The sequence below is a fragment of the Triturus cristatus genome, chromosome 1_2 (genome assembly GCF_964204655.1).
Source record: "Triturus cristatus chromosome 1_2, aTriCri1.1, whole genome shotgun sequence".
Classification (NCBI taxonomy): Eukaryota; Metazoa; Chordata; class Amphibia; order Caudata; family Salamandridae; genus Triturus; species Triturus cristatus.
The window spans coordinates 574,626,389-574,639,276 of NC_140580.1; the positions used below are offsets into that span (position 1 = coordinate 574,626,389).

General features: G+C 47.1%; 1 protein-coding gene across 3 annotated transcripts in view; it reads right to left on the minus strand.

The window, feature by feature from the left end:
* SEMA4G (semaphorin 4G) overlaps positions 1 to 12,888 on the minus strand; it is a 714,949-nt gene that overhangs the window by 608,972 nt on the left and 93,089 nt on the right. The window contains exon 1 of one of the 3 annotated variants that reach the window (XM_085606511.1): positions 8,722 to 8,897. The exons of the other annotated variants lie outside the window; for them this stretch is intronic. The gene's annotated coding sequence lies outside the window, so the exon portion shown is untranslated. Of the gene's footprint in view, positions 1 to 8,721; positions 8,898 to 12,888 lie in introns of those variants that run through there. 3 annotated transcript variants of the gene reach the window in all.

Sequence of the window (12,888 nt, forward strand, 5' to 3'; positions counted from 1 at the left end):
TGCATTTTCCTCCCTTTAAAATGCAGTGTCATTGCCTGATAAGAAGGCACTATGTTTATTGCCCTAAACATTCTAAACCACAAAGCCGACTTAAAACAAGTTAGTAACAAATTACAAGTTGGGTAATGCGTGGCCGTTTTTACATTGCCAGTTCCGCTTTTCCTTTGCGTGTAACAAAAATAACTCTTCCATCAGCAGGAGCAGTGCTTAATTTGAGCCGGTGGTTGCAGGTGGGAACCGAATGAACTTATTTTTGTGGTCCTGCACTTATTTCTCCTCATTAGACTTTCACCCAAAGCAGGAGAGAAAAACACGGAAGAGGGAAAGAAAGAGGAAGAGAAAGAAGGACAAAACTGTGACAAAGGGAGAAAGCAGGGTTGGAAAAGAACCTGCATGAGTTTGATAAAGGGAAGGGGAGTGACTGGCGGTGGATGAAAGAGGCATCAGGTGGAATCAGGGCTACACAGCCTTAGTACTCGGCAATCTCGGATATTCATAGCACAGGCCCCAGATTTTTGACAGACACATTAGGTCACCGGCACTTATTGTTTGACAAATTAAGCACTGAGCAGGAGCAAGCATCCAAGGATTTAAAAGCAGGTTAGGGAAGAGTGATGGCGCAACCATGTATTATAAGCAACAAAACATCCCCTATTGTGCATAAAAAGACATTGCATAACACTTCAGAATGACCGGACCATACAAAGGAACTCAGCCTCCAACCTTGCACCTCTATTATGTCATTCAACTCCTCTGTGTCTTGCATTATACAGTAGAGAACACACCCTTTCATATATCCCAAATCAATTTCCAGGGAGAATGCTGATCCTTACAGAACATCTTTATTAATGAATGCATCAACACAGTAGTACATAAATGCAGCTGTTACTTGAAGGCTGGGTCATCATCACACTCGCAGACACCTATCAGCACTGAAAGTGTAAAATCCAGGAGGAGTGTTTAATACAGAAAGGGCTCTTCATATCACCACCATGGTGAGGGTAAATGATGGAGGTCAGTCCTGCAAGTAACTCTGCTAAGTCGGCTGTATGTCAAAATATTGATTCAAAAACATTGTGCTACAAGGATATCATGCAAAAACAACAGTTGATGGACAGAATGCAGAACAATGTCATACATTCACCCCAGTACAAAGATCTGGGCCTAAATCCATCGTTTTTTTGCTCACCATGCCGTTCCAGTTTGAACCCAGCCATATGCAAATCAGTCTTGACCCTGTGCCTCATGGGAACTGTCTAGCCCGAACTGCCAAGCCAGGTCCTCCCTGGACTGGAAACAAGCATCCTAGGACCGGTTTCGGGGTTTCACCCCTCTTCAGTCAGGATAGCTTGATTCCAGTGGCATGGAGAGCACTGGACCCACGTCTGGGCATACCCTTCTCACTCGGGGTGACAAATGCAAAAACAACAATTGATGGACAGAATGCAGAACAATGTCATACATTCACCCCAGTACAAAGACCTGGGCCTAAATCCATCGTTTTTTGCTCACCATGCCATTCCAGTTTGAACCCAGCCATATGCAAATCAGTCTTGACCCTCTGCCTCATGGGAACAGTCCAGCCCGAACTGCCAAGCCAGGTCCTCCCTGGACTGGAAACAAGCATCCTAGGACCGGTTTCGGGGTTTCACCCCTCTTAAGCCAGGATAACTTGACTCCAGTGGCATGGAGAGCACGGTACTCACGTCTGAGCATACCCGTCCCACTCAGGGTGACAAATGCAAAAACAACAGTTGATGGACAGAATGCAGAACAATGTCATACATTCACCCCAGTACAAACCCCGAAACCGGTTCTAGGATGCTTGTTTCCGGTCCAGGGAGGACCTGGCTTGGCAGTTCGGGCTGGACTGTTCCCATGAGGCACAGGGTCAAGACTGATTTGTATATGGCCAGGTCTAAACTGGGGTGGCATGGTGAGCACAAGAATGATGGATTTAACCCAGATCTCTTGACTGGGGGTGAATGTTTTGATTTGTTCTGCATTCCGTCCATCAATTGTGTGTCTTTAACAAGGATATCATGGGCAATACGTGGAGGACCAAAACATCAAGAAGGTAAGTGCGTATAGGTAAATATAGGTTCTTCTTTTCATACCTCCACATCTATGTATCTTGAAGATATTGTCAAGGTACATACATGTGGAGTTAAATAAAGTTAAGCTATACTTACCTATATAAACATACCTTGTTGACATGTTTGTCATCAATATTTCCTCCCAATAATACTGTAGCCAATTTTTTTTAAACTGTTGTCAGGTGGAATACCACTAAACCAGCAAATTATTTCACATCCTCTGCCGTATAATTCTGAGTACTTTACATTCCTGACAATTGTAACAACAACTTGTTCAGTCTGGGTTTTGACAGCATAGCTATCAAAAGGCCTATGGCTTACAAAATACACAGAGTGGGTTTGGGCCTGCCCCTTTTAGCCATTAGCTATCTTTAAACAGCTTCTTTCAGCCACTGGCTTGAGACTTGGTCCATCAGCCCAGTGGCGCATTCATCTCTCATCTAATGCTATTGAATGTTTGAGTGTATCCTTCCACCTCACTTAAATGCATTGAACTGCATGATGAACTACCTTACAACCATAGCACTCTGTGTCTGCTCATGTTAGCTCTCTTCTGTGTGTGTGTCTCTCTAATGTGCTAATGCTGCATGTGTTAGCACATTTAACCAACATCAATTGGCTTTGCCAATGCTTGTTTACATATAAAGTTCCCTGCTACAGTGCTGTAAATGAACAGTAGCCCATTGCCCACTAATTGGTGCTCATTTTATAAACCATGCAACGTTGAAAACTGAGCCAGCCACATCATGATTCAATCTCATAGTTTATAGGGTTTTACGGTAACTTCTAAAGAAGATACAACCATACAATATTGGGCACTAAAACACAAGCAGATTTTGCTTTCAGTTCTAGGAAGCTGTTATGCATTCAAAAGCGTAAGACACGCTGGGAAATTTACATGCAAAACTGCCCTCTTGATAAACAGTATTGGAACAGCTTACGTCAACTCTTTATCGGACACCTAAACTGTTTAATTATAGTTGAAGTATGACACATTTTACAGACGCTTGCGACTAGCCTGTGGCTATGTTCTGGGTACCCAGTTGAGGCAAATGTAAGGATTTGAGAATCCCCTTGGAAACAGAACGTACATGGTGCAGTCTTGGAAGTTTCGCACTGTGCACCACAGCCTGGAAACGATTGCTCAGGAACTGTGATGGTGTTGTGAAGAACAAGTTGTATCCAAAATGTGTGGCTGTAGTTTTTATCAAGTATAAATGGAAATCTATGGTCTTGGATTTAGCAAGAACAAACACTTCATAATTTGGTAGATAGAGCTCCAAATCTCAAATTGATGTTGCATTCTACCATGCCCTCCAGTTGAGTGGGCTTTGAGTGCGAGTCTGGTCTCAGTTTAGTAGAAGTTGATGTCACTCTAGGAGTTGTTGTTTCAACGCCCTCGAGAGCCGACACTAATTGATGGAGGCGACCATCGTTGGCATAAAGGTTACTGACATCTTATTCCATAGCCTTTCTGTGCAATTACACAAATAAAATATTATTGGAGATAGGATAGACCCCTGAGGTCCTCCAAGGGACATTTACCATGGGTCAGGCTTGGAGGGTGGAAGAATACATTAAGGTCTCATAAATACTTACTCCATGACAGTGCCAGCCCTAAATGAATTAAATGCTAGAACTGATAGATAGGAGGACGCGGAAAAACAGTGGCCAAGAAAAGGTGGGGATGCACAAAGCCTTCCGTGATTGAATTGGAAGGACCTGGTTAAATGATGAGCAGCGCCTTGGCATTGACGTGTTAATGCAGAGCGGCATTTGCAATGGGACGTTATTGCAGGAGGTACAACCTTATGATAGTCCTTCAAATTCTGGTAGCAGTGAGCCCTGAGCCATTGAGTAAAGCAGGTGTAGATGGATAATAAAGAGTGAATGAGTGAGTGAGTGACTGAGCGAGTGAGGTGAAAGAGTGAGGTGGGTGAGTGAGTGAGTGAGGTGAGTGAGTGTGTACAAGCCTGTACAGCATAACAAGCTGAGGAAACGTGTTTTAGCCATGCCCGTATAGAGAGTTCCATACTGCCCAGATGAAAGGTCAGCTTCTAGGTGCTTCTCGACATAACAGTGGTCTTTCATTGCTTCTAAAGCGTGTGGAAGGATGGGGGCAGGAGGGATTGCATTGAAAACAGCTCAAGCAGCAACCCTTGTCATTGCATCCAACCTATTACTGGTTATGTGAACAGTGTCCTACGACCTCTGGGTAAATATGACTTGCACAAGTTTGCAACGTATGAAGCACTAGATACAGAGGGCCTTGCAGGCCAAGCATTAGCAGCTCTTGTCATGGAAGCCTTTAGAAGGCTCACTTTTGCCCTCATACATTCCTCCTGCTGTAGCCTCACATGAGGCGGGCTGGGGCTTTCTTAGGGCCTAATTGTTGTGGACTAGCTAGCCGGACTCCCACAGGTGAGGGTGTTGCATTTGACACACAATTGATGGACGGAATGCAGAACAAATCTTAACATTCACCCCCAGTCAAGAGATCTGGGTTAAATCCATCTTTCTTTTGCTCACCATGCCACCCCAGTTTAGACCTGGCTATATGCAAATCAGCCTTGACCCTGTGCCTCATGGGAACAGTCCAGCCCGAACTGCCAAGCCAGGTCCTCCCTGGACCGGAAACAAGCATCCTAGGACCGGTTTCGGGGTTTCACCCCTCTTCAGCCAGTATAGCTTGATTCCAGTGGCACAGTGAGCCCAGGACTCACGTCTGAGCATACCTGGCGCACTTAGGGCGAGAAAGCAAAAGACACACAATTGATGGACGGAATGCAGAACAAATCAAAACATTCACCCCCAGTCAAGAGATCTGGGTTACATTAATCATTCTTTTGCTCACCATGCCACCCCAGTTTAGACCTGGCTATATGCAAATCAGTCTTGACCCTGTGCCTCATGGGAACAGTCCAGCCCGAACTGCCAAGCCAGGTCCTCCCTGGACCGGAAACAAGCATCGTAGGACTGGTTTCGGGGTTTCACCCCTCTCCAGCCAGGATAGCTTGATTCCAGTGGCACAGTGAGCCCAGGACTCATAACGATGGATTTAGGCCCAGATCTCTGTACTGGGGTGAATGTATGACATTGTTCTGCATTCTGTCCATCAACTGTTGTTTTTGTATGTTGCATTTTTGCCAGGGCTTGTGGCTACTTTGTCAAGCAAGGCAAGAGGCGAAGGGAGACAACAGGAGGCTGCTTCTGCTGCCTTGGGAGGTTGAATACTGCCGTGTTTGTATGAGGCAGCCTTGTCTTTGAGTCTATGGTTGCTGTAGCTAGTTTGAGCACAGAGAAGGCCAGCGAGGTTAGATCTAGGGTGGAAATAGAGAGCAGCCCTCCTTTCTGTTTGCCTTCCTTTGTTGGCTCAGCACAGCTTGTTTTCTGCTGCTCAGCCTGCATCAGGTTACCCATATCTAGGGGTAAGGGTGGCACTGAGTGATGGGTCCTCCAGAGATGTCTGCGGGTGTAGCTGGGCACCAGTGTTTTAGGTGTGGACAAGAAAACAGCGAAGAAGACAAAGGTGTGCTGCATATCACGAACTGCAAAACAGCCCTGAACTGCTATCACAGAAAAGAGGATCTAGGTGCCCCCTACTAGAGCCACTGGGCACAAGGAATGGCAGCAGGATACTATGGTTGGCACAACAACTGATGGGCATTGGTTGGGTCATTTACCTCCTCAACCACCACTTTCCATACATTCTTTGATGATAAACGATGCAATTTATGCCCAGTCTGGCTTCATTAGTGTAGGCTTCAAAAAGCTTGGGCGGAGGGAGATCAGTGCCAAATGCCAAGGCAGTGGAACAGGGAACCAGCACGCCCACATAACCCGTGGTCTGTGAGGGGTCTGTGAGGGGCAGACTACTCCATAGGGCTGTGTCTGCCCGGGTTGGGCACAGACAGCATCGCCATTACACACACACTCACTCTTCGCATTATCTATCCACAACACGCCTATCCTATCTCACAACACTTTTGCAGTTTTATATAACGCGAACTCGACCCGAAATTATTGGAGCGCTTTACACGAGCACCAGTTAACATTACACAAGGACACGTTCATTTTTGGTAGGCACGGGGAGATTAACTGATTTGCCCAGAATCACAGGATGTTGAGCCGACGCCAAGACTCTAACCTGATTCCCCTGCTACAAAGTACTACAAACACCAAGTACAGGTTCAACAAGAAATACAAATTCAAACTGAAAGTCAGCGAACTAATGACAATGTATTCTGAAAAGACAATGTGTCTTACTGGTTGTTTGGGGGGGGGGGGCTGGAAAGGGTGTGCGGCAGAACATATACAAACTGGGATGGAATCACGCGCACCCTCTTTAACAAGACCTCCACCGCAGTTAGTATCTCTCACGCATCCACAGTGCGACAAGAGTTGTGTGGCGCAACAATGTCGATTCGTCACACATTACCTGTATTATGCGTGACGAACAGTTCCAGGTACCTAAACACTGGTACTTGTGCCATGCGGTGAAATGTATGTATAAACCTTCTTAAATCAAAAATGAATACATGTTTCCTCTTCCTGCACTGCCATCACCCTGGACTGTGCCGAGAGGCCACTGGTGACCACCACGTCCCATTGTTTAAACAGTGGACAACACGCCTGGAAGCGGCCAATCCCCTCCCGCGGCGCAGCCACGACATCATTTGTTGAGTTTTCAGTCAATTAAATGGCAGCGCAGTGCGTGCATCCACCCCCTGGCGCAACAAAGCGCGAGCAGGTCGGTGGCGGTGCGTCTGCGTGCGCCCCGTGTTTACGTGCACATCAGTGTCGTACACGCCTGCGTGTGTATGCGATTCCTTACATCGGGGTCTTAAAACAAACCGGCAGAATGGGGGCGCGAGGAGTCGTCGCTGGACATGGTGAAAGGAAATACAAACACGTATGTCGGTGTGTACATCATTCAACGCGCCAGGACGCTGGAAAGGGGATCACGGCCTATCACTCAACATCCATCGTTCTCTGAGCACCGCACAGGTGTGATGGGATCGCGGCCTCTGTCATACAACATCCGTTAATTCGCTGAACACAGGTACAGGTATAACGGATTACAGCCACGCCATCCATGTAGTCACTGAACACCACGAACCACTCAGACATATACATGTGAACATAATCCACCTTTGCAGCGTACTTGAAGTAAACGTCATGTGAATGTATACGAATATCTACACTACCCTTAGCCCACGCTGCACCATATGCATAAAAACATCTACTGATTACACACCCTGTGCTGTTTCACACACTACACATAAACACCTAGAATGCTGATACGCACTGCAACACTTGCACACACAGTACACGCTTAAACACAATGCACCCCCTCTTAGAAACGCGCAGACCACTGTTACTCAAACTGCACCCTCGCATGCGCAGACCTAGAATGCCCGTGCACACAATATACCCCAGGACACCTGCACACTCCTTCACACCTGCACACTCCTTCACACAGCGCAATCCCTTACACAGTCACCCCCATTCTATGCCCACACACACGGACACATCGCAACCCCTGAACAATCACACCTAATTCTCTTTACACACAACTCCCTTACACAGTTACACAAAGATGACACTTGCACACATGCGCTTCTTACACGTGCTTAGCAGCGCCCCACAAGCACACACCCACACACACACACACACTGGGATATTAGACAACACAGCCCTGCCCCTTACACATTATAATAGAAAACAGTCTACAAACATATTCATAAATAACTATACAATACAGTAGAGTACAGTACAATTAGACGCAGCGGGAGGACAACGGTGCTGTGTATATTATAACTGCAAATCAGCCACGACCAGAGATGACAGACAACATGTTTGGGTACTCCCCTCACCACCCGTGCCACCGCATAACGCCACATAACATGCCTTGTAATCAAGACTTTAAACGTGTCGTGTCACTGGCAGAAAACCATTCATTCGATGGGAGCACCCCCCCCCCCCTATTGTAATGTCCACCGGACCTGGATGTGAGAGGGGACCTGCATCCCTCCAGTCCTCTCTACCATCTTGTCTCAAATACCCCGAACGAGGTGACCCTCGCTTGTCTAGGTGTAGCTGATGTGTCCACAGGAATAAATACCCCACCTGTCTCAGGTGCCCTCCAGAGCGACCTTTCCCAGGCGGCCGTGCTTCTGAGGGGAGCACGGAGCTGCACTCTGGGCACTGAACTAGCTGCCAGCTGTGCGCACGGGCACTAACGTGGCACGGGGGTGTCTGTGGTGAGGGGGGTGCATTCAGGGAAAGAGCGGAGCCAGGGCTAGGACTCTTTTAGGATATTAGGTGGGTGATCGGGGAAATCGCTGGACAAGCGAGGAGCGGAGCGGGTTAGACAGAAGCAGTGTATGAGAGCGAGTTACAGAGGCAGGGCATGGGGCGTTACAGAAGCAGGGGACGGTGAGGGTGACAGGTGGGGACGGTGAGGGTGACAGGTGGGGACGGTGACAGGTGGGCACAGAGGGGGCGCCAGGGTCACACAGTGCTTGTGCTAAGAGGGATCCCTCCCGGTGTCTGACAGTCCTCGAGCGCTTCCTGGTTGTATTTCCCGTGCCACAACCTCCCCAGAGACCCCGTACCTGCTTACCTGGCGGTCACCGCGGAGAGCAGGGGCAGGTCCCGGGGTGGGTGGCAGGGGCGCGGGCTGTCAGGGTCGGCAGCACACACTCGATCCGTGCGAGGGGAGCGCGCACCTCGGCCTCGCAGCTCCTCTGGTCCTCCTCTTCCTCCTCAGCCTTGTGCGGTGCCGGAGCTCCGGTGTGCACTCTCCAGGCTGCCGGTAGAGCTCCTCGGTGTCCGGCGCAGGCTCTCTGCCGCCACCCAGCGGAGCAAGGGGAGACTGCAAGCTACCAGCCCATTTGCCTCCCACAGCACTGGATATGGATGGAGCGTACTGGATATGGATGGAGCGTGTAAAAAGGGCTGGAGAAACCACCGTGTCTCTGCACTGCACAGGGGCTTACAGAACCCGACAAGAAGAGTGTACTGTACGATTGACACCACGTGTGTGGAAGTATCGAAAGGGCGTTCAGCACGAACCACAGCATTCGTTATGCGATAGAAAAAGGATATTTTTATTTGTGTCAGTTTTACACTGCAAAATGAGAAAGTTCTTGCCAGCCTCCAACTACAGACAATTAAAAACGCGTCGCTGTAAAGGAAGCAGACACATTGACTTTGGGGAACTCATCCAGCATCCATCTGCAAAGGAGAGGCCTTTGCGTGGCCTGATGTGTTGAGGGCCTAGTCACAAAGAACAGGCCCCCTCGAAGTAAAACTTCGAAAAGTATCCGCTAACAAGTGGGTTTGTACTAAATTGGTCCCGTTCTGATAGACTGGCTTTACGAAGTCTGACTATGTACTCACTGTTAAATTAAAACACGAGCCCAAGTAAATACATACCACTAGACAACAATAATGAGCTCGAAGAGGAAACTGGATACACAACACTTTTCTCCATAGTAGTGCCAGTGGGATCCAATGCCAGCACTGGATTGATCAGAAGTCACTTGGAATTTCCATCACCGAGATTTTAGGGAGTCTGCCATTCGTTTAAGAGTCCCTGGGATGGGTTCTCCAGGCTGGTTTTTCAGGAGTCTGCTTTGCGTCCGTTTCATTCTCGGGACCCGTGGGACAATGTTTGCGTGGGTTCTACTGGTATGGTTGTGCTTCCGCCCTGTATTGGTATTACTGTCATTGTGCCAGCCACTGCACCCAGGGGATAGGTTAGTCATGGCTTTATGAGAGGAATCTGTTCATAAGAATCTTTTTCACCTCTGTTTTGAAGACGTGGATTGATGGGTTAGACCGAAACTTGGGTGGTAGGGAGTTCCAAATCCTTGGAGCCGCTCCAGAAAAGGAGTGTGTGCCGGTTCTTTGTTTTCTGAATCTGGAGGGTTCTAGCCTGAGAGAGTTTGTGATTCTGAGGGAGCATCTGCCTCCTGAGATTCAAATCTTTTCTGCCAGGTACCTTGGTTCATTACAATGTACGGCTTTATGCGTGAGGCAAGCAGTTTTCAGTTGAGTTCTGACCTTGAGAGGGAGCCGGTTAGAGTCCTAAATGAAGGGGAAATGTGGTTGAAGAGTCTAGTGCCTGTTACCAGTCTAGCTGCTATGTTGAGGGTCGCTTTGAGTGGAGCCGTTTTCGATTTGGGAAGACAGGGCAGGGTCACAGATCAATATTCTAGTCATGATTCCACTAATGATTGTGCTGCTTGTTTGAAGTCTGGAGGTGGCGGGAATGGTTTCACTTTCTTCCGTAGATTGAGTTGGAATGACGCACTGTGGGTGGTTGCACTGATATGTGCTAGTATGTTCAGATTCCTGTCCAGTGTTATTCAAAGGGATTTAGTGTAATAAATAATAATGGGTTTGCAATTAAGGAAGTCTAAGTGATTGAGCCACTCATGGATGCGTATGGAGCTGTCGTGCAGTGAGAAAAGTAGGAATTCTGTTTTCAGAGAGTTCAGCTTGAGGTTGTTTGAGCTAGCCACAACTGAGTTTTGACTAGAGTGTTATTTTGTTGAATGATGTCGTTGGGGGGGATATCTTTAAGTATAATTGTGTGTCGTCTGTGTACATATGGTATGCAGTGTTCAATTGCTTGAAGATTTCCATTAGTGGCTCTATATAAAGGTTAAAGAGTGTGGGGGTAATGGACGACCCTGGTAGGACGCCGCATCTCACTGCTGCAGCAGCCGAGAAAGAGTTGCCTAGTTTGATATGTAGAGTGCAGTACTGCAGGAAGGATGCAAACCAGGAGAGCACTTTCCCTGACAGCCCCATTCTTTTTTCTAGCAATTTAAGTAGGTTGTTGTGATTGACCATGTCCAACACTGATGAGCGGTCTAGCAGGATGAGTAGGCAGGATTTGTGTTGTCTAGCGTCTTGAGGGTCGCATCCATTATGTGAACAATGGCAGAATCTGTGCTGTGCCCTGGTCTAAATCCTCATTGAAATTTGTTGAGTAGGTTGAATTGATCAATGTGCTGATTCAGTTGGTTGGTCACACATTTTCCAACAATTTGTCCGGAAAGGGAATGTTCGACACCGGGTGAAAGTTGCTCAGGGTAGTAGGGTCTGCTCTTACTTTTTTCACGAGGGGTGTCACTTGCCCAACCTGCAAGCAGTCCAGGACATTGCCTTGTTCTAGCGATGAATGTACGATCTTCGCCAGTATGGATGACAAGAGGTAACTTAGTTCCTTTAGTATTGTGGAGGGGATAGGGTCATAGAAATGAGAGGTTGGCTTTGTTGATAGTAAGATCTTGTGGACCTCCTCCTCGGTTAGTGTTTTGAACTCACTCCAGCAAGCTTGATTTTTGGTCTTGGATGGGTGATATGTCATCTGTTCCTCCTCTGGCTATAGAGATTCACTGTTGGAACTGTGATCATTGTCTAAAGTGGCTCTTAGCCTTTCTTTGTTGATTACAATTTCCTTTTCATTTTCTAAGATTTTTTCATTGAAAAATTAAGAGAAAGCTTCACAGTTTTCCACTGAGTTATTGTTGTTCTTGGTTGCATTTTTCCCCCATTTTTTTTGTGGAGTTTTATATCGAGCAAATTAGACTTGAAGGTATCAGAGTGCTTTACATGAGCACCAGTTACATTACAGACGGACGCATTCATTTTTGTTAGTCACAGGAGATTAAGTGATTTGCCCAGAATCACAGAATGTTGAGCGTCCCTGCCGAGACTCGAACCCAGTTCCCCACTCTGAGGTCAACCGCCCAAGCAGTTAGGCCACATTCTGTCTGTTGGTTAACAATTTCAAACAATCGTCTCGGGCGATTCCTTGCCCGGTCTCATTGAGATCTGAAGTATGATGCTTTCGTGTTCCAGATGTGGTTTTTGTAGCTGTTCGGGCATTCACGTAGTTTGATTAGGAGCAGTGTCGAGGGTTCCTGCCTTCTCCTTCGTATTGTGTTTCTCAGACTCCTCCTTTCCCTGTTTAGACTTTGATTGTACCAAAGGTGAGAGGGTTTGATTTTTTTGTCTTTTGAGTTTCAGTCGGGCTACTGGCTCCATCATGTTTGATACTGTATGGTTGTGGTGCTCGATTAATTCGAGAATATTCTAGGTTCCAGTTGGGGGATTGAGGTTTTTCTTGCAAAGTGCAGTCAGATCCGCCCTGTCCAAGTTTTTGGTGTCTCTAACCCAGCTTTCATTTGGTTTCTTGACCTTTAGTTCTCTGTGTGTGGGAATTTAGGTGGAAAATTATTGACTGATGATCCGACCAGCCATTGGGTGTGATCGAGTAAATTGTCAGTGCTCCTTCTCTTGATATGATCAGGTCGAATGTTGGTCCTTTGTTATGATTTGGGCTTGTGCATGATTGGGTCAAGTTTTCATCAGAGAGGAATTGTGTTAGCGGCTGTACCTATGTATCTTCCTAATCATTCCAGTGAAGGTTGAAGTCTCCAAGAAAAATAGCATTGGGGTGTAGCATGGATTGTATTGTAATTGTTTCCATTGTATGGTAAATGAATAGTTGGTTGTCTCCTGGAGGGTGGTAAATGAGGTGTGCTTTGGCTAGTGATTTCTTTGCTGTGGAGATTTGTGCACCCATGCATTCACAAGCTGTGAGACTGTCATCTGGGAAATTCTTGACTAGTAGGTATTTCACATGAATGATCATGATCCCCTCTCCCTGTCGTTGCTGTCGGTCGAGGTGTTGCATGGTGTAGTTTGAAGGCACAATGATGTCAAGCATGGGTGTGGACCGTTGATTTACCCAGGTTTCTGTTAGAAGTCG